This window comes from Melanaphis sacchari, unplaced genomic scaffold, assembly GCF_002803265.2.
Source record: "Melanaphis sacchari strain LSU unplaced genomic scaffold, SCAv2.0 Contig1_pilon_pilon, whole genome shotgun sequence".
NCBI lineage: Eukaryota > Metazoa > Arthropoda > Insecta > Hemiptera > Aphididae > Melanaphis > Melanaphis sacchari.
Genome location: NW_020270976.1, coordinates 4,387,940 through 4,407,296, shown reverse-complemented (window position 1 = coordinate 4,407,296; position 19,357 = coordinate 4,387,940). Strand labels below are relative to the sequence as shown.

The 19,357-nt window shown below is 27.0% G+C and overlaps 1 protein-coding gene across 1 annotated transcript in view; it reads right to left on the bottom strand.

The window, feature by feature from the left end:
- LOC112593286 (pinopsin-like) overlaps positions 1–16,067 on the bottom strand; it is a 42,279-nt gene extending 26,212 nt beyond the window's left edge. The window contains exon 1 of the mRNA XM_025337652.1: positions 15,663–16,067. The gene's annotated coding sequence lies outside the window, so the exon portion shown is untranslated. The remainder of the gene's footprint in view (positions 1–15,662) is intronic.
- Positions 16,068–19,357: the final 3,290 nt, after the last annotated feature.

The following is a 19,357-nucleotide window of genomic DNA, read 5'->3' as shown; positions in this document are numbered from 1 at the left end:
CAATCAATAGGTACGTTGGAAATAGAATACGTCTATAATCGTATATGTTACACGTGTGTTAGACAAAGACAGAAAATCGTCGTTTCCAATCCCCTTAACCAAATGTACACAATATTATAATAGGTACGAATGGTACGACACAACGATTGTTAGCATTATAATAATTATTGTCGACTGTCGTCACATTTATTATTTATAATATACTCTATTTGTCAGAAGAATTTTAACAGCCGTTGTTCATTGTTTAAACTTCATTGAATCTATTTTGAAAATTTTCAATGAAACATATTTAATCTTTGAAAATTATAAGAATAATTCAATATTTTCATAATTTTTTTTTTTTTTTAACATGCTTTGTTTTAATGTATTTTTGTTTTTAGTGATTGTTTTTTTTTTTTTTATTACTATAGAAGTATTTAAAAATTGTTTGTAGTGAGTGACAATAAAAAAATGTTTAAAGTTGAAATGATATTAACGTAATTATCTTTGTAAAGTTTAAATGTAAGTAGGTATACAAGATTATCACATTAAATGTGATTACTTCAACATAATTTATAATAAAATGTATTATAAATTACATTCATTATCATTTTAAGCAAATAATATTTATTTTTTTTTATAATCATAATCTGATTATAATATAATATGCCAAATCTTATGCTAAGTATCCTTGTGATAATATAATAGGGATTAAGAATGTTGGCCTCTCAAAGTTTCATCAACATAATTTATTTTTATTTAACATTTTAAAATCAAAATTAATTAGGATTAATTATCTCATAACGAATTGGTATATAGGGCCAAAGAATGCCGAGGTATCTCATTACATAATAAAATAAACAATGTCAGGTAAACATGATATTTTTTCGAATGAAACATTTCACCGGCACGTTGCAATTATTTGTCGTTGGCGTACGGACTATGATGAGCTGATGGATTTTTCAATGGGGGGCGCCGCACGCCCACGTGTGGACATTTTGGCGTGCGCGAAATACAATACTCCGAGTTCAGACTACACAATTTCAACGCTCCGAAGTCGCATCTGTTGCTTGCGGTGGCACGGACCCCACCCCACCTTCTATAATATCATTACCAAACTGTGTACACCTCCCCTTCACGGCGTGTCTCGCCGTCGTCGCCGTCGTCGCCGTCGACCTCCCCTCGGCCCAATCCCACCAGAGGTCTCGTCGTAGCCGTAAAGCCGTCGACCGGCACTGCCCTACCTCACCGCTCTCACACACGACCGGCACCCAGACACGCTCGTCGGCCCGTCGCCCACAGCGTGCACTCTATTTATGTTCCACGCTCGTACCTATCGTACGCTTGATGGGATCCTGGTAAGCGGCGTACGCGTTCGCCGACACAACGCAACTCGGCAGAACGTTTCCGACGACCTTACGTTCGCTCGTCTCTACCGTTATGCGGTCCTGATACAAGTCCGGGCGGTATGCATTTCATACGGGCGGTCTAGTGGTTTTTGAAAATCCGAGGGAAACGTTCGTGTGCACTCGTAGTTCACGTCGCCGCCGCGGCCGTGTCGGACGGCTGGCTGGAAATAATAATGGTAGAAACAAAAATATAAAAATATATTTGTTCGACGGGTCTCCGCGACCGGGGGATAATATTATATTATTTGTCTCACAATCAGGGCCCCCAAATACAATTTCGGGCCCCTCTACTAAATGTTTGTCCGGACATTTTATAAGACTTCCAAAAATACAATTTACCATCTATATTTATTTATATATATATATAAAATATAATATATGTATAACAATTTTCAGAATAATATTATTTTTTTTTTTTATTACACCAATTCGAATTCAATATTCGTTGGTAAGACGGGACAACATATTTTGTGGGATCAGCTAGTAAATTTAAAAAAAATCAAGATTCATAAGTATTTCAACATTAATAATGTCTTTTTTATTTTTTATTACAATACTATCTAACTATATTAAAAAAAGAAAAAAAAGAAATTTATTTTGATTTATATTTAATATATTTATTTTTTTAAGTTAAAATTGTATTTAATAAATTGTTATAGGTATGAACAAAGAATGTAATAAAATAAAAGTATAATGTAATATCATAATAAAAGGAAACAAATAAATTCACGGATTCGACGATTCCGATTTCGATGTATACAACGCGATGTATTGCACATTTGCACAATACTGATGATTAAATCTAGCCTAGGAGCTATAGCCTATAACGCTAGGTATTAAAATCTAATAAAAAGTAATAATAATCTAATATCGCTAACAAGCGATAAAGAAGACGCAAACTGCAGCCACGATGATTTATAGGTAATCAATGGTTAACTATCAAATAACCTATCATTAATCGATGACTAAACATATCATATAATTCATAAAAAATAAGTATTTCTACTAAAATCTCAAAAATTATAAATAAATTTCAACAGGCTCGCGGGTCCTTAAAATACCCAAGCCCCTGTACTCAAGGTCCATCAGCTCCTCGCTTTTGGGGGCCCTGTTTACAATTACCACGGTCCCCATTCCGTCAGGTTATCCATCCTAGAATCGTCTTTGTCATAATAAAATGTCATCCTATATATTCCTATCTATTTATCCCTTTCTCTCGTCACCAGACAAAATTTTTTCCGCTCCAAACGCTTTTTTTTTTCATCGAGGTAGATCCGATAAGTACGGCTACCAGGGCAACATGCGACTGGAGCTGCGCGATTTCCCGTAGCTTACTGTTATGATTTGACGTATAATATTCTATAAAAATATATTTTGTTTTTATATTTTTCATATTTCTATATCAAACGGACGAAATATAACAAGTTCTCGGGATTCATTGGGGGGATTCAGGGCATAAATAATCATATTCATCTTATATGCTACAGATTTTCTATGGATATTTATTATATATGGTAAAATATATTTACATATTTTCTAAACTTTTTTTCTTGATTGACATAAATACAAATATTACAAATTTCAAGGGAAAAAATGCAAGTAATTTATAGTTACACAGCCGTATATGATGGAAAATTAAAATCAAATCATTTCAACAATCAAAAAATGACTTTACACAAAAATAATCGTTTCCCATAAAATAGATAATTGGATTTTGGTAATTTTTTTTTTTTTTCGAAAGAAGAATAATTTGAATAAAACAAGCTCTGGTTATTTTTCAAAATAACTTTGATGACCTAACCTAATTCATTAGCGACAAAAAAATAAATTTTAGCAATTTATTATAACTTTTAAAAATACAGTTTTCAGTCAAGCGTGACGCATAAATTGATTATTAAAAAATAAATAAATATATATAATTGAAATATGATTATTTGACTAAGCCTGAAAGTTTTTTTCTTGAATCAAGACGTGTTTGTTTTAAAACAAATTGTTTAACAGGCGTACCCAACTTTTTTCAACTTGCGGGCCACAATCAAAATTTATATCTATACTACGTGACGTTTCAATATTTGAACATTTCTATGCTAGTTGTTAGTTTGTTTCAGTTATTAACAAACTACAAGTTCACATTTTTTATTTTTCAAAAATAATAAATTAAATTTTAATTATTAAAATATCTCAAAATAAAAAGTGAAAAATTGATATCGAATGCAGTAGTTCTTAAAAATTTATTTAAACAAGATTTGTTCATAAATAATATTTTTTATTTATTTTTGTCTCTATACAAATTTCTAATTTTTATAAAACGGTCAAGGGCCGGTTGAAATATTTCCTCAGGCCACGGATTGGGCACATTTACAAGTTTATAGGGACAATAATATGTGTGATTGCATATAATACTTAAATATTATAAGTATAATAATACACACATTTTTAATTTACAAATGTATACACCTATCAAATGATACATCAACATCATTATTAGTTATCAACATTTTTATGTTTATAAATATTACATTTTTATTTAACCATTAGTATCTACTAACTATACATATTAATATATTAATATATTATGTTACTTTTAATGCACATAAAAAAATAACTATTCTATAATATTAAAATACGCAGCCTAATTAAACGATAACATCAAACTTTATTTTAGATTCTAACGTTTTATATACATATTAGCATTAAGTATCGATTTATAGTAGCTACCATAAGACTTTAAATATTTATATTATATATTTCCATATTATACTATGATCGTATTGTAAATTATTTATTAGATACAGCTGTCGAATACTCACGATTTGTTGCGAGTCAGATTATGAAATTCATTGGTGAATTTTAAACTGTTATATAATTAATATTGATTTTTTTGAAATATTTAAGACATTTAATAAAAAAATAAAATAAAATAAATTATTCTAATTAAAAATCTGTTTTATATAGGTACTTATTAGTTTATTACATTCCTATAATGTATAAAATAAATTATAAAATCAGCAATATATTTAATTTAAACATGATTAAGTCGAGGATAATATTTGATTTCTGTGTTGTTCATTTATATAACAATTAAAAATGCAAAGAAAAATTTTAATTTGCAATAAAAATATAAAACACATTTATGTTAATGATTTACTAAATCCTCGTTTATTTAAAATATGGATTTCTGAATTTTATTTAAAAAAATATATTTTATAAAGATTAAAATTAAAATTATTTAGATTCACTATATCATTTAAAAAATACCATGTGGTTTAACAAAATTAAATTTTTAAATGCTTTTTTATAGAACGTACATTATTAATTAAATGATATTCAATGTCTAAATATTGAAGTTTAAAGTTCAAACGATTAGGTATAATTTCAGAATTATTAGTGTATTATGTTTAAATTATAAATAACCTGTGATAATTGTTTAAGAAGATAATATGAGCCATATGAGGATTTAAAATTAAGTGCGATGGTAATAATAGCGCTACTTTAATCTTTATCTATTATTTCATGCAATTTCTTTTTTCTTTTCGATTCTTTGAGTTGTTTCTTAAACTTAAACATCTTACATTTGACATCATAAAATTAAATATTACCTATCTAAAGAAAAATATACGTCTCTTTGTATTCAATATACATACATTTCAACGAAACGTATACACGTAAAACAATAAAACGAATTTTACTTTATTGATACATCAGAAAAAAATAAATGGAAAAAGGGGAATTTAGTCAAACGATATAAAAAATAGTGTTAGTATTATACATATATATGATATAGCTGGTATACTTATATTTACCCATTTTACTCGTAAAAAATTTCTGAATGCAATGGAATAGTTACAAGATTACGCGTTTACGCAGCTTCTGTGTTTATATATTTGCACGCGATTTGCAATTTATATTGTATTTGTTACGTCAAATTTATGAAATTGCCAATTACACAAAAAGGCAGAAACATTTTCGATTTCATGAAAAACGCTGTTGCGGATAACGTGAAATCGTCAACTTGGCTATTAAGTTCATAAGATCGGAAAATTTTGATTGCTGATTTCATGAATTAAGCAGACTCTTTCTTGTCGATAGCATGAATCCGGTAACACGTTATTATGACATAAGTAATTATTGCAAATAGTAAAAATAAAAAATAACCAATAATTGTGCGCGTGCTCATTGACATTACCACACACCATTACCTTTAACCCGGTGTTAGTCGCATCGCGTTTTAATTTTCATCCATGTCACTGTTACTAAAATCCATTTTCTGCAGATAATATTTCCTCGTCTAAAACGTCGCATAGAGATTTTGAGCACATGGCGGGGAAGCGGAACCGTTTGGCTGCTACACTGCAGTACCAAACTGTTCCCTATAACCGACTACAGACGTTCGACCAAATGAATGTTCTTTACGGAAACTTTTAGACTGCGATCAATTAGAACCGGATAAGGATATCGACGTTGTACTCGCCGTATACGAATTGGACATCAAAAAAATGCACTTGTAGGAAAAATGACATGATGTGTATTCGGCGTGTCACCCCGACTGTAGTTGTCAAAACGTGTAAATATAAATAATGTTATATAACCGAAAACACTAAATATAATTTTATAACTTTCGATTTTTTTTTTTTTTTTAACTTTTTTGTACAGATAATTTATCATTTCAATTAGATTTTATTGTATTTCCATGTTTCATGTAAGATCATGAATATTACACATTCATTTCTATTTAATTATATTTCTTAATATTATCTAGCCGATCTCACGTAATCGGAAATTTTATTGTAACATTTATACTGTATATTTATATTATTTTATTATTATTGAATAACATTTGAAATAGTGATTGGAACGACGAATGTATTTATTTTGTACGAATAATTTTCTTAAAAAACATAATTATATAGACATATAGTAGGGCTATGGGCTTATTTAGGATTCAACATTGTTTTGTTATAGATTGTGGAGATAGTCTGAGATGGCCTTTGCTTGAATATTAGAATAATATTTTAAAATGATATACTGTTGTTGGTGTTAGTAAAATACTAGCTCATTTTTTTGGTTTATGAGCGTAAATATATTGTTTCTCCGTATAGAATTTATATTAAATCATATTATATAACGTATGATAAAAATAAATGAAAGCTGAATGATTATTATACTCTAGGGAAATCGTCTAGTATAGATATTATAAAAAATATAATATAGCACATTTTTGATATCGAAACATCGTTTAAATGTTTAGTATTTTTCAAAGTATTATGTACGTCATTCTCTGTTTTGAACATTTTTAGATTGAAAATATTTAAACCAGTGTGTGTGAATGCTGTATCATTACGCGTAAAATATTCACCAGCTTAGATTCCAAAGTCCGGGCTGTAAATTTATTGTTATATAATATTTCCAACGTCTGTGGAAATAAAATACATTTTCATTCGACGACCGACATTTTTTCCATCGGCGATTTGCTTATTGATTGACTGTTAGAATTCATTTTACATTTCCGCAAAACGCTGACTTTAATATTTGTACATTTCAATATTGCTAGTTATTGTACAAATACCACCTAGCCTAGCCGGTGGGTATTAAATTAGAGACGATAAAATGCACTCGGTTTTGATATCGAAAGAAGAATATTGGCAATTCACGAAGCGATAACATATCTCGCACGCGCAGGAATATGTCAAAATTCAGAATGTTCAAAATTGACATGACGCGCTTTAAAATATCTAAAAGACCAATAAGCCAGACAAGATTACGAGACTTGTGGTTTGATGGATTTTATTTTTGAAAACAGATTTGAATTTGTCATCTATAATCTTTTAGGGTTTGGTCGAAGCAATTTTAGATATTCAAATCAGTTATTAAAATATTAATGATTTAAAGAACTTTAACATTCCTTTTATTTTGAGACCTAAGTACGTGCTAAATTTTTCAAATATCTAAAATCGCTTCGATCGAAATCCAGACGACTAGAATACAAATTCGTATCTGTTTTTTGAATTAAAATCCATCAAACACGTCAAGCTTCACACTTTGGTCCGGCGTTTTGGTCGTTTCACGTGTTTTTTTCGACGTGCTTGAAGCGGGCTCGATTAATAACAACTAATAATAATATTATTTTATAATGTAGACTAATAAAATAATATTATTATCGTTATTATTTCGAACGTGGGACTTGGAAACACGAAATTTCGCGTCCGACCGGTGAATCGACGGTTTTGGCGGCGCGGCGGTGGCGGCGTCGGCGGCGGCAGTAGCGGCGATGCTCTACGCTTGCTGCGGTCCTGGTACCGAGTTCCCCCGAATTTCGTTAGTTTTGTGTCGTTGACGTCGTTGACGGCCAATGACGGGCACGTTTTGATCGTAACTATTTGTTGCTGCGGTTGTTGTTGTTGTTGTTGTTGTCGTCGTCGCGCAGTCCGCTTGGCACGGTAACAATAGAATAGACGTTGGCGCACTCGTCATCGACGGCCGCCCGAAACGGGTCGGCAAATATTAATAATACGATGGTAATAACGACGATATTAATTGATTTCGGCGAATAAATTTTTGCCCGGCGCGTCTGGCCAATCAGGGTACCATGAGCCGGCCGGCCGTCGTCCGCGGACGCACGCCACACGCAACCGAATCGCCGGTGCGCAGGTAACAGGATACCAGTCGGCCGGCTCCGATTCGCGACGCGCGACGCAGGCGAGTGGAAAAAAAATTCAACTCGTGACGACCATAATAATGTTTGCTCTCGTATCATGGTAATATATATTTATATATATTATATTATAATATTATGTATAATATAATATAATAATATAATATAACGAGACGCGAATTCCCGCGACACGTGTGAATCGTGATATCGTTATAATTATTATTTTATTGTAATTTTATCGCGTCCCCATTTACCGTATATAACAATAATTTTTGATAACGTGTAGTAGGTATGCTTACCGAGTATGTTACGCGGTGTAGAGTTAAAAAATATAACGAACATAATATTATTTTCTCGTCGTCATGATAATAATAATAATAATAATAATAACACGTTTAGATCGCAGACATAATGTATTGCTATATATTATTATTATTATTATGTTCGTGTATAAATGTTACGTCTGTTTGTAATTGAGTACATTTCGTTGGGTCTTGTGTACAGAAATTTTCGTCGCGAGAGGGGCGAGAGGGGTGCCCCGAAAAAGATTTAGGAAATGTATATTATATAATACCTATGGCGTTTGGGTTCATATTTCTCGTGTTACCAGACTGCAGTATTTTGTTGTAAAAAAGTACATTATATCTATAATATATTATATGATATCAATTTATAAATAATAATAGTCAATACGTGTAGGTGTATATTTTGCTATTACCTACTATACCCGCGGTAGATGTGTATCAAACATATTTGTTTTTTTTTTTTTTTTTTTGGGAGACGAGAATGAACTCTCTAACCACCCACTGAATACGCTACTATGTTATTATATTACTAGTTTTTGTATAGCGAATATTTTCACATAATTCGATGTTTTGTTAAGCTATACCCGTAAATTTTGTACATTTATTCGATTATTTGGTATACACATTATTTATGATTACGGCTAAGCTCCTTAAATATTTTATTGGCACATCCAAATATAAATTGGTATTAAGACTTGACACTTGAAAACTATTTTCTTCGATGATGCGAAAAATTGCCGAAGTGAATATAATCCATTTGTCATGGTCTTTAAGACTTTCTAAAATTTGGCTATTTTAAATAGATGCAATGTTGAAAGATATGTTATCAATTTATTAAATAATTACGGAATCGCATTATAATTTAAGACAATTTTTATTTCAAAAAATAAAAATATAATTATGTTTGAGAATTTATACTTATTTATTTAAAGTTAAATTTGTAAAAAGACCTTACTATAAATAGTAATATTCAAACTAGTGGCGGATCCAGAAATTTTCCATGGAGAGGGGGCGATTACCGGATAGAAATATAATTTTGTCACACACTCCATTATTTACCTATATTCACTATTACATTAATAAAACCAAACTTAGGCTATTAGGGAGGGGGAAGGTGAGGCGCCTCAGCGTCTCTTAAATCCGCCACTGGCACGAACGACATTTGTCATTCATACGTTATAGGTACATATTATACATTATTGGTAGGTATAAAGGTATTATATTCGTGCACGTGAAAGTTTGTCGTTTTTTTCAATGGAATTTTTGACTTTTACATATTAAGTTAAAATTAAGTGTGTTTAGATAAAACCGTAAGACATGTGGCTAAGTTGTCTTATTCAGTAGATAAGTTCCATAACCCATAATTTATAAGTGCAATTATAAAATGTTTGAAAGAGTTAACACTTAGTCTTTAATTTTTTTAATTCCAGTACATTTAACGTTTAGTCATATAATTATTTATATATAAATGTAATGTGCGTATACCATGTGTAGTGTGTACATATTGAACATAGTTTAATTTAAATATATCAACTGTTGTTACAGCTTCTTTTGTTGAGAAGTATTTATTAAGTTTGTGATGAAAATGTTAAATTTGATGGTATGTAAAATGTTCAATTAAATAGATAAATATAAAATTGAAATTAATTGAATAAATAAAATAACTTTCATCAATAGCAATTTTTGAAAATAAAAAATAAAAACATTTGTTTATACTCGTAATATTGGTACACTCTGAAATTAATGAAGACATTTATTGAATTATTACGTCTTTTTTCTTTTCAAAAAAATCCTCGTTTTATATGAAACAGTCAAAATTCATGCTCAAACAGCTTATAAGATTCAAGTTCGAATAATCTTACTCTATAGTGATTCAAAGCTAAAAAGGGTACATATTTATTCAAACTAACTAAAAAGTGTGATTAAATGACTTATGGTAAGTTTACAATAGAAAAAGGTATGGATGACGTTTTATTTATTGAGTATAAAGATCACAAAAATTTAAAATACTATGTCAAAAATATCAGTGTATAATACCATAATATTATATTTTTTTTTTTTTTTTTTTTTTTTTTATTCATTAGAAATATTATATTATAAATAACAATATTAAAATACTGATAAAATATAAGTACTATATGATAATCAATTTTAAAGCTGTAATACTGACTATCTAATCCTGTAGGGACAAGTTTTAAAGAGGCGGTGATGAGGGAAAATCGCTTTAAAGCCCTTTAAACTACATGGTTTTTAAAAATATATCAATAATAAAATACTTAGGCCGTAATTCTTGTAAAATACAAGTTAAATGCTGGTGTTGGATGTTGGATCCTCATCGAAGAATTAAATTATGTACCTATATTGGTAAATGGGCCTAAGATATTTTAATATTGTTTTTATTTTAAATGATATAGTTCTTTTGAATCAATGTCGGTAGTAAATAGTTATAAAATAATTTATTTTTTTTATATCGTTATACAAAAATTAAAATGTGATCGACTACTATTATTATGGTTTTATGGAATATGAGTTTTTTTTTTTTTATTATTAAATAACGCATCAGATTTTATTATTAAAACACTACGAGTAAAACTTTTGAATTTTAATATTTATCCTCTTTTGTTGTTAAGTGATGAACCCTCGCATGAACCTTTGAGCATGTTTTTAATGTTTATTGTTTTAAATTTAAATGTTCAAAAAATGTACCTATAGATTCAAAAGAAAAAAAAATTGGGAAAGATTTTAAGTTACCCTAAATATATTTAAGAATAGACAATTTAATATGAAAACAATTAACTTGAGTAGGTTTAGTTGATTTAATGTTAAGAACGTTAAGCTATACATTAATCAATTTTGTTTTTTTTTTTATTTTATTCTTACACGGACACATAGTAATACAAAAAATATAAAAAACGACGCAAAAATATTAAAAAAAAACATTAAGTTATATTTATTTTAACGTAGTTTAGTTGTATAATCAGACTATTCATCAAACTTATATGGGTCAAAAGTCATAGTTCTTTTAAAATTTTTTAAAAAAAAGTCTCATTTTTTGTTTAAAATAGAAAACACGCTTTTTGTTTCTAATTTTATTAAAAATTAGACGGCCAATATATTTACTAATTATTTTTATTGTATGTTAGAAAATTGTAAATATAATGAATTATTTTTATTTTATTTCTATATTATATTATAACACTTATATTTGTGATTATTATATTATTTCGTTTTATTTTTATTATAATTATCTCACTATTGTGTTTTTTAAATTTTTAAATATTTATTTCAATAGTCAATAGTTTAAATTATTTCTTATTGAAAATTATTCCTAATAATAGTATAAAAATTAAATAGAAACGTTCATAAAACTTTTTAAATAATATAACCTTGGATAACTTAGATAATTTATAACCCTTAGGTGATGTTTATAATTATTAATTATAAAAATTGTTAATATTGATAATCCTATTTTTATATTATCATAAACACAATTTATAATTAAAAATTTCAATAAAAATATACATTATTAAACAAAAGAATTAATAAGACTGTCATATAATTCTTTTGAAAATATCAACTTACCCACGCAAAAATGTTTTCAATAAAAGACCTCATCACCAATCTACAACCAACTCAACACCTACTGTACAGTATTTCCATTTCCACTTACATGATGTAGGTAAATATTAAAATAAAAACAAATATTTAATTAAGTTGTTGGTTATGAGTTATGACAAATTTGTGTAATTATATAATTTAATGATTTATTAAATGTCATGAAAAAAGTATCAAGGAATAATAATTTTTTGTTTTTATACAACATTCATAAAAAACATATAATGACGTGGGTTAAAAAAAAAAACATGTTTAAATTAACTTAGTTCAAAAATAATAATTTATAAATCATACAATTTCGAAAATATTTTGACTTTAACGATTTAAAATAAATCTACGTTTAAAGGATCATTCAAAAGCATGATTAAAATAATAGTGAACACTATAGTTTAGCTTTTGTATGTCTTAAATGGTTTTTTTTTTTAATTTACGAAAGTAGTGTTTTTGACTTAACTTTTTTTATCCACCTGCGACCAATTCATTTTCGTACGAAATGATGACATATTACTTCACAAAATATCTTGTTACTCGTTCACACTATCTTAGTTAATATTAAAATAGTTACTCTTTTAAAATGTTATTAGGCGAGTACACTTTTATACCCTTGAATTTTTATTACTATGAATTTATATTAATGGTTTTTAATTAAATGTAATATTTTAAAGAATACATTTTAGTGTAATTATTTTTATATATATGTATATGTATATGTATTATTTATTTTAATTTACATTGTGTTCAAAGTTTTCATGATTAAAAACGTTACGTAGATATACTATTATAATTATTGTAAGAACGATTTAACCAGTAATTATTTTATTGTAGTTATATAAGAGTACAATAATAAAATCTAACTGGAATTAGCTAGGGATAACTGTATTCCCCAAAGTAAAACGTTCAAACGTTTGAAAAAAAATATTTTGTAATTTTTCATAATAATAAAAAGATATTTTAAATAACTATTAAAAATTTTTATTTTTTAAATTGAGTGATTCTACCTAGTAATTTAAATGAAAAAGCTTTTTTTATACTTTTCCTTTTATTATAATAATAAATTACGTTATACAAGCAAAATAATCCACAAGCTGATTAGCATATCAATATTATTTTGGCTGTTAAAATTTATGAACGTTATATAGTCGTGATGTCAATAACGAGTTATAAATTACAGAGAAGTTAATTGACTAGTTAACTCTTAAACTTTGTTTTATTTTTATATATTTTTTATGTTTTATTATAGTAAAAGTTTGTTAATAAAAAAAAATATAACCTGTAAAACTAAACCTTAACAATCATTCATATCCTATTACTATTTAAATACAATTATTACTAAAAGAAATAATTTATTATCAGCTAATGGCTAAGTTTTTGAGACTTATTTAAAAAAATAAAAGCCATGTTATTAAGTTTTATAATGCAACTGAATCTATTTATTTTAAATTTAAAAAAATTTATATATGAGGTACTTTTAAGTTTTTAACATATTATTAACTTGCATATTTAGCTATTATCAGTAAATGATTTGAATAAGAGAGTCAAGAAAGTAAATATCACTACAGCAAAATGATTTTGAACTATTACTGGACATTTACTTGTGTCACTGAAACCTTACAATTAATAATGTATTAAAATAATATTATATAATCATAATTCAACTATTGTTATTAATTAATTTTTTATATGTAATGATTTTAAATAGGGTGATATAATCGGCAAAGATTATGAATCACTAAATCAATTACTTTAGTGCTTAAATGTATGTGTTAATATATTATCTTATGATCTTCGTGACAACTACTCAACTGATGTTTGAAGTTGGTGTATTGAATATAGAATAAGGTGATCGATTTATATATTTAAACAATAATATCCGATTTACAATTATTAGCTTTTTTATTTAAACACTTAGTCATATATTTATATTTTTAAATGAATTAAATTTATTACAGTATCCTTTTGTCAAGAAGATTTGCGTAGTCTTTTACACTTGCTTTCTAACATCTATACAAAAGGATCAGAGTGACACAAGTGAGAGGCTATGGCTGAAAATTGCCTTTTTATATGTATAATGTATGTGTGTGTGTGTGTGTAATATTTTTGACATTTGGGTCTTTTAATATGATGTCACTATTTAATCTATTAATTTAATTTAAATTTATATTTTTAACGGCTATTAATTATTATAATTGTTTTATGATATGTTTTAAAGCTAAAAGATATATGATGGCTTAATCGCACATATACGTCTTTCTATTTTGTAAGCTCTTGTAAATAAAGATCAATTTGATAATGCGTATAGTCACATTAATTTGGGGCAATAAAAAAATAATTATAATAATAATAATAAATTATATTATAACGTCATATTAATATAATAATTATGGAGAGTGAAAAGTAAGTTTATTTTATTGTATATTTTGAATATATAATTAACTTAAACATTTTTCAATTTTAATTGAAACAATATTTTAATTATCTATAAAGAAAAATGTTCAGGAACGAAAAAATAATATTTTTGTTACAATAAATCATTATTTATGTTTAGTATCTGACAAGATGACATAAATTCTAACAATATGTTAGATAAAAATATATTATTTTTGTAATAATGTTATTTTCTTTTAATTTTGAAAATGTTTAGATATTCATTCATAATGAGTCATTTGGATATAATATTCATCAAATTATGTTATTATCTTTGTGTTATGTCATTACTGCAACGAGGTAGAACATGCTTTATATGATTATATATCACAATACACTTATAAAGTATCATCCAGTGTGCTATTAAAAATAAATAAACTAAATATAAAATGAATGAGTATAGTTATGGATTGTAGTTTTTAATAAAATTTTATATCTTTTTATGTATTGCATAAAAAAAAATTTAATACTGTAATCACATTCAATTATTTTTATTTCGAAATATTGTAACCCTTTTTCATTGAGGTTATCCCATAGAAATTTGATCTTTATTGATACCACAATAATAGTAACTTAACTCTAAATCCACATTATACATATTATAAAAGATGTATTAAAACGGAGTATAAAGTTACAATATTATAGCGTTGGCAGTGAAAGTTCATCGTAAAAATAATTTAATTAATCTATAATATTTATTTTTTAGATATTGAACACTTAGATTAATTTATTTATTAAGAGAAAATTTTAATAATATTTGTAATTTCTCTATTACAAAACATAGAAAACAATTTTGTTTGGTATTTGATTCTCATCTCAGGTTCAATTTTGTATACAAAAATCATATCTTAGGCACAGTATCAGATTGAAATGTAAAATTTTTACGTTAATTTTCTTATCTTAACCATATTTTAATTTTAAACAAAATTCATGAGAATAAACGTACTTAATTTATACATATTATTTTTATTTTATTTTAAAATACGAGCTACTAAATAATACTTAGTATTTCCTAATTCCTTGTGTAAGTTAACATTATAGAAATAATATTTTATTATCTTAGAAAAATAATGAAACATTATTACTGATGATAATAATTATAACACATTATTATACTTAAATACAGGAGGAAACGGGAAACTATACTGTGCAGCAAAAATTTCCTCGTACACAATAGTTCAAAAACAGACTATTGTTAAATCAACCTTATTGTTGTTAAAAAATAAAAATAAAAAAAAATGAGAAAAAATTTTACACATAATAATAAAAAGTACTCACGAATAGTCGTCGTTGGACAGTGAAGTCGCGATTATTGGAACGATTGCCGAAAATACGAATGACGTTTAAATCGAAATTGACACGGAACAATTAATAATCGTTATGACGATTGATATTGTATATAATATGATGATAACAATTATGATTAATATAATTATTGGGATAACGACGCGAGACGAAATGTAAAAGTAGCGACCATCGGCGACGGTGACCGGCCGAAGAATACGCGTCGTAAACAATTTTTATTTTTTTCCCGTCAAATATGGCGGTACGGTTGTCGATGGGAATTCGAAGATCACGCGCGTATTACGTCGTCACCGCCGTCGTCGTCGTCGTCTGTTAGCTTTATACACGTTTCAAGTTTTGGGGTACTGTTGTATAGTCGCGGCAGTGGCGCTTGGCTTGGCGTACCGCGCGGACTGAGTGGGCAAAACAGAGCGCTGATATCCGCCCCAGTGACTGGCGTCGGAAAACGGACCGCGACGGTCGTGTGAAGATCCGCCGACGGAATAGACGATAAAACGACAAACGCGCACCGATGAAAACAATTTCGTACGATTTATATATATATATATATATATATATATATTATATTCCAAACCGATGTATTCGCTGTTAATTGGGCGACGGCGGCTGTGGCGGGGGAGGGGGGTTGTATCTGACTATTTGAGTGTTTAACAATAGTTTTATGATGGAATCGTTCGTAACGCGACCCCGTGAAATACGATTAGTCCGACCGAGTTAGAAATGCTACACGTGCACTTTTCCCGAACAGAATTTGATGAAAACACAGTTGAAAATATGTTTTATGTAATAATGCATATTGTATACTGTATATTATAGTATAATAATAATAATATTATATATACGTATGTGTGTGCTGTAATACTCGTATAATGTGTGATAGTAAAAATGTCAATTTTTAAACGTATTATTTTTTACAGTATTTTCTCTAAGCTAAGTGCCTACTGGGTGACTTCTCGAGCAATTAATCTCGTGTTATTTATTTTGTCCTACTGTCTTAATACTCTTTGCTTATTGTGCCATTTCGCATAGATTGTACAATTTGTACATATTATAATGTATTTTATTTGTAATTTTAAACTTTTGGATTTTATTAACTCACTAACTACGACCGTTAAATATTTATTAATTCAATCGATAATACTTACAATAGAATTTACTCATCATATTAAGATGGAAAATTATTTTTTAATCAATCGAATTGGTGAGAATTGTACAAAATACTTCTATTATTTTTAGAAGTATACTTTTTAACTATTATTGGTCGATAAAGTTACGACGCACGGACAGTTCTATCCAATAAAAAAAAAAAATAATATTGATAATAATAAAAACAATAGTTTGAAAAATAATAATAGTGTTTTCCAATACGTTTATGTAATAGCGTTGCACAAAATGAATTAGCAAGTTGTTAATAATCATCGAGAATCCTCATAATATGTATTTCGAAATATACCTATTCATTGGTTCGTAAATTTATTAAATTGCTGATCAAAATGTTACAATTTAATTTATTTTTATAATTATTTAAAAGCAATGGCTATATTCTTAAACTTCTAATATAGAAATAAACAAAAGGAAAAATTTATTTTGCGATGAGTAGTAAAATAATATTATAGGTATTGAATATTTCTAAATATTAGTGTATCTATATTGCCTATACAACACGCCGTCCAATTTTTCATTTAATATAGTATTTTCTACTGACTTAAGAAATTATTATGGACGTGTTCGTAGTATATTTCTACGTATGCACTGTGTTATCATTGTTATCAATTTAACTAAAATTAGGAAAATGTTTTTTTATTTCATTGAATTCTATCACTTAAATTCAGTTTGAGTTTTTAATTTTATATTCGAAGGGAATTTAGAAATTTATTGATGTAGAATATTGAAATAATATTGTTAATTATTTTCAATTAACAATAAGTATTTAAAATATTTATAAGCAGCGTACTCATTTAATATCTTAAATTTTTAATTAAATTAAATATTCAAGGATAATTGATGGACCGTGAAAATAATCACTTTAAGATAATAGCATTTTCTTAAAAAAATTTGTTTATATTTTGTTTATGTCAATTTGAAATTTAGTTATGCATTACAATAATTGTACTATCTGGGCTTAAGTTTAAATATTCAATATCAATCATAGATTGAAACTTTTAGAAAAATAAAATAAAATCACATATTATTTTTTATTTTTTTTTTGCGAAAACCAATAACCAATAGACCGTTCTACTCTATGTAAGAAACAATGCGTGAATTATACGACTATATAGTATATATATGCATAATAAATAGTATTGTTTATTTATATCTTTAAAACAAATTTCAAATTAAAAAGAATGTTATGTAGGTTGGTAAATTCATTAAAATAGAATCATCATTAAGTTAGGATAATTACATTATTTAATAATGATGCTGAGTGCATATATATTATACCACGTATGTTGGGTTTTTTTGCTACAGTATGAATTAAAAAATAAATAATTCAGTATAACCTAACATTTTTATTATACTATGTTCAATTTAATTTATAAATATAAAATGGGTTAATATGTCAAGTATCTATATAAGTATAGGTAAGTAATTTTTAATAAACAAAATAATGTATTTTTTATAATAAACGGTACATTACAAATTAATTTAATTATTCAGATAAAAATAAATAAAATATAATGTAATTGTAAGTAAATAATATCTTTACTAAACAATACAATAACAACTTTAAACCACAAGGCACAGTGGTTTATGTTTTTTATCTAATTAAAAAAAATAAAATTCATGAAATATTTGTAAAACGTGCACAGATACTGACTACACCTTTTTTTTGTGATATACGTTATTTAATATTTACTAGTATAGATATTATGTTTTTATTTAGTAATTATTTCTATATAAATACTATCTTTTAAATTTTTTTTCTCTGTCAATTTAATTCCCGTGTTATTGACGATTATACGTATAATGAAATAATAACGCCACTCTAAAATATTAACATAATAACCAGCATACTTTGGATTTCTTTCAAATACTTTTATATATCATATAAAGTACAATAGATGTCAGACGAGCCATAAAAATATGAGAATACACTTATGGATTATGATGACAGATTATAGAAATTGTTTGATTGCACTAACATAATGTATTTCAAACTCAAACATTACAAAGCTATATTAAATTATACACTTTTTAATTAAATACTGAAAACGTAACTGATTCTGAGTTAAGCGATGTTATATTGATGAGCATTAAGCATTAATTTTATTATGTTGTGTATATTTTATATGTTTGGAAGAATTTTTGTTTGGTAAACTTAAAAACCCTTATGTGTCATGCAACAAATCAGTAAATTTTCAAATATATACCTTGGTATTATCAGCCATAAATAAAGATAATCATAAATACGAGAGGTCAAAGTTTAGATATATCAGTAAAATAATAATTAACGTATAATAAAACAGTATCGTTTATAGCCTAGATTATAAAATAACATGACAAAATATAGTATTGTAATTTATAATATTATATCCAATGTGCACAGATATTATAGTGGGCATATAATCATTTAATTTTACGTCACTCCAAAGAATCACAAAGCAAATTCAAACATTTTTTATTCTGTGATGTTTTAGTTTCACCGACGATATTGAAATATGCTTGAT